This window comes from Microtus ochrogaster, linkage group LG1, assembly GCF_000317375.1.
Source record: "Microtus ochrogaster isolate Prairie Vole_2 linkage group LG1, MicOch1.0, whole genome shotgun sequence".
Taxonomy (NCBI): domain Eukaryota; kingdom Metazoa; phylum Chordata; class Mammalia; order Rodentia; family Cricetidae; genus Microtus; species Microtus ochrogaster.
In genome coordinates, this window is record NC_022027.1 from 22385164 (window position 1) to 22389824 (window position 4661).

The window sequence follows — 4661 nt, forward strand, 5'->3', positions numbered from 1 at the left end:
ACTTTAATTTTTTTCTTAATAGTGTAAAAAAATCTTTGAGCTAAGCTAAAACCATGGAAAAACATGCTATGTTAGTGTTTAGCCATGTAACAAGACTAGCAGTTTGCTTCAGGGTTCTGTTGAATAACTAGGGAAACACTCGAGTGTCGCCGCTCCATTGTCGTGTTGCATCACAGCTACCCTAAGCGTTTGAACATGGATCCTCGTGCCTGTGAATTTACTTGCATGCTTGTACTTGACTTCTTAGGATGGGTAGCTAAAAAGACCACCCTTTTAAGCATTAGGAAATTCGGATTATGAGATTTATCCAGACTTTAAGATGACCTAATCAGAGCTTTTCGGTCCCTGTGGACAGGTAGGGACACTCTTATTTCTTCCCTGTTAGCCATCCAAAGCTAAGATTCTCATGGTAAATTTCTGTGTTTGGTGGGAAACGTGCTGAGGAAGTGTCCCTTGTTCTGTTTTAGGTCATAGGTTTGAAATGTTTTGTCCGAGTGCTTCACTATGTAAGTAATAATGTAAAAATGGGGCTGCCAATTTTATTTCTCTTATAAAAGAATTAAATACTTGATGTTGCAGTACTCCCAGACTTAATAAAGGACCCTACTTAGGTTTTTTTTTTTAAATTGAATTTGACATGTTTAAACTGATGAAGTCTTTGGAAACTTGAAGGATGCAGTCAGCTGTTTTCAGTAGTGTCAAGTCTAACTGGGGCTTTAGAGTTTGCTTTTGTCAGACACTTGAGTCACTCTTGCACTCCCCGTGTTGACACAGAAGCTGTCGGTGTCTCCCTGTACATACTTCAGATGCACATAGGAATCTAGCTTTCTTTATGATGTTTTTGACAGTGTGAGAACTGAAACTCTCCCTTCTGTACATAGACTTCTGCTCTTCGCTGTCACTTCTCACTCTGTGTTCCAAAGTTTAAAGACTCTTGGTTTTGCAGACTCAGACACTTAATTTAACCATCTTAATAAGGTTCAAGTGAATATGTAGGTAGTTGTTACGTAGGAGATACAAATATAAATTTATTTGAGGACCAATACATAAGTGACAGAAATGTAATGGAATCAGACTGAATTAAAGTAAGGCTCTCTTGAAAATCATATTCTAAAAGGTTTGTTTTCTTGAAGTGTTCCTCACTTTCTTATCTCTTTTTTTTTTTTTTCCTTTTTTGAGACAGGGTTTCTCTGTAGTTTTGGAGCCTGTCCTGGAACTAGCTCGTATAGACCAGGCTAGCCTTGAACTCACAGAGATCCGCCTGTCTCTGGCCCCCCACCCCCTGAGTGCTGGGGGTGTTCTTCATCTTGTAGTCATAGTAGTTGGAAAATACTTTTTGAACCTGTTAACTCAGCATAACTTCATTTGGCTTTTCAATATTCTTGATACTACAAGCAATAAAAGAGCCATTAACTAGACTATGACATTAAAGATGTGAAGGGTCTTCCAGCAGCTTCTAAGGCTTTCTCAGTTAGCAGTGACTCTTAGGGCCATGCACTAAAATCAGGCTGCTATGTTCTCCATGTTTGCAGATACACACATTTCCTGTTGCAGCCACACCTTTTATTGCTGTAGTTTATGTCCTAAAGATGCCAAAGGAAACAAGATTTTTATTTATTTTTTGTACTTTTCTTTATATTCTGAGATTACATGGGTTGTGTGAAATCATGGAAAGTTTAGCTCCATAATTGATTAGAAAGATTTTTTTTTAGTGGAGGTAGCTTGGTAACACTAATATTTAGATATCTTGGAGCTTACTCTTTGCCCATATTGTCACAGTATATTGTCTGGTTAGACACAGATGAGAACTCAGATGACTGGAGCCATGCGCCACCTACTTGGCAGTTAAGCCCTGCTTTGGTTTTTCTTCTTCCTTCCTTTCTTTTCTTTTTTGGTTGCAGACTGACCCCATCATGTATGTGCTAAATACACTTAAGTTCAAGGCTGTCTGGGTTACATAAGCAAGACTGGTTGAGCTTTTTTTTTTTTTTTTGTATTTCTGTGATGTCCTCTTTTTATTTGTTTTCATTTCACAACTGGTAGCTTTAGTTCATCAAAAACAAGAAACTTAGGCTTTTTATTCTGGTACTAAATACTTTAAGCAGAATATTAAAAATTCAGACTTAGTAAAACATACCCTGATGTGAAATTATTTTTATATTTCTGTGTTTGAGAATTTGTCAGTTTAAAAAGTCCTAAAAAGTTACTATTTTGTTCTGGGTGTTGGTTTAGTCCCAGACTTTTTGAGAGGCAGAGGCAGGCAGATTTGTGAGTTTCATGTCAGCCAGAACTCCATAAACCTTGTAGGAACATCGCTTCTCCCCAGTAATTTTAGTGGGTTCTCATTTAGAGCATGCAGATTTACTTCAAGTCACTGACCCTCTAAAGGGTTTTTTTTTTTCCTGAGCCTCTGCCTAACTTTAATAGAAAACTTAGTTGTAAGCATGTTGGGATAGATCACAGAAAGGTTTGACTGCAAGCACAGGATGTAGAGACTTCAGGCACTGGTACTAACCAGCTGCCCTGAGTTTGTGATCTCAAATGTCTCTTATCTTAAACACGTAACACCTTCAAATATATGTAAATGTTTGGAATCGAATATTTTGCTTTTGAGAAGTATAGCCTATGAAACGAGATTAAAACAGTTGTTTTGAATTTTTTTGTATTCCTGATTGTTGGTGGCATTTAACACTATGCAAAAATCCTTATGTGTCTGCAGGAAGGAATTGGCAGCAGGTTTTGCTCGTTATGCACTACAAAATGCAGCATGTTATTTTACTGGTGAGGATGCTGAGCAAACCTACCAGTGTGAAAAGCAGAGCTCAACTGTAATCGTATGCTTGTAAGGAACTCTAAACTGCAGTAGAAATAGGGTGTTTCGGGAGCCAGTGGAGCAACACCAGAATGAGTTTTTGGTGGTATAAGGACTTCAGATGAATTTGGGCAGAGAATAGTGGAGTCAGGTATATTTTGTACATAGACAGAAACAGTGTTTAGATAGGAAGAAGAAAAAGGAAAGTGTCTGTTTACAGTTAACTTTATTTCATGGACTGACAAAATGATTCTGTATTAATCACTTTTTCTAGTTCCAAGGAGTTGATGCTTAAGAGTTGCATCTCCACCTTCCAGTTCCTGGCTCAGTAAATGCACACCCATCAGCCTACTCCAGGTTCTCACTGTCGCATGACTCCAGTGTCTACACTTGCTGTGACACTCTTGTTTGCAGCTGCCATGAACAGCAGAGATGTGCTGTGGAAGGAACGGGTGCTCGTGCCTCTTCCCTTCCTGTTCTTCCGGCTCTCTTATACTGCTAGGGCCTCAGAAGCCTGCAGTCTTCCCTGAAAGGTGCCCTGGTTGTGTCACCTTTGGCTGCTGTCTGATCAGTTCAGAGGCAAGTGGATCCAGTCCTTGCACTGTGCTGCTGCTGATCGGTCATGTCTTCTTACCGTCACCGACCTTTTACAGGCATCATAATAGAAGCTAGACAATTTCTTTGGGGAAAAGAGACTTATTTAATGTAATTTAAAGACTTTTCCAATAGAAAATGAAATATTATTGAAAATATCTATTTTTTAGCTTTCAGCAATTGATGGTGCTTTGTTGTGTCTGCTGGAAGTTACTGCCATTTTAGGGATTTTCATTAACCTCACCAGGAAAGAACCTTGCTTGTTAGCTTCTTTAGATCTCTAAACAGTTTGTTAGTGATGGTGAACTCTGTAGGAGGGTCTGTTCTGAGTCATCAACTTCCTGTAAGGGGAAAATGGGCTGGTTACCAGATATACCATTGAAGCAGGGTGGGCTGCGGGTGGAGGGATGGTGTTTGTCTTGAGAATTAAAAACTACGAAACACTTTTGTATACAACTGAATTTTTAAAAAAATAAACACATTTTTAAAGATGTTGAATTTCCCCCCTTATTGGGAATTCTTAGAAAAATAAATGCATGCATGTCCTATCTCCCCACCCCCTGCACACATGGTTTATGTATTATTTCTGGGCAAGGAATTAAGCCTTCACATTAAACAAGAGCCAGAAACAATGCTTTCAACAGTTTCTTCGCAATGGTGCATGTGCTAATAGATTCTGAGAGTCGCGTCAAGTCTTTGAATTGCAAAGGGTTAGGTTTTTAGTCAGATTTGCTTATTTGTACATGGGGCATTGTCTGGCATAGTTTTGGCCCAGGGTTTCAACTTTTCCACTTTAGTTGGTGGTTGAGGCAGCACTGTTCAGTTTTTACACATGCACACAAGTCCTGGAAGGTCGCATGGTACTGTGAAGACTCTAGATGGTCTTGGTATGTCCTGGGTTTTAAACTTAGTTTTAAGGTGACCAAGTCTGGTGGTGGATGCCTGTGCTCTCAGCACTCAGGACGCAGGCAGGCAGGCTCATGAGAGCTATATAGTTAGATACTATCATAAAAGACCAGGGCTTTTCTGATCCGGTTCTTTAGGTAAATATGTTTAGCATTTTGCCTCATTTGTAAAATGAGATGAAATGTTAGAGCTATCCAGTATGGTGGCACATTGCTCCAACCCCAGCACTTGGGAAGTGCAGGCAGCATGATCAGGAGCTCCAGGCCAACCTGGGGCCTGTATAAGACCGTGCCTCAAAAGACGAAAGGGGAAAGCTCTAAAGGGTTTCTGTGTCTGCTGTGACTGCATG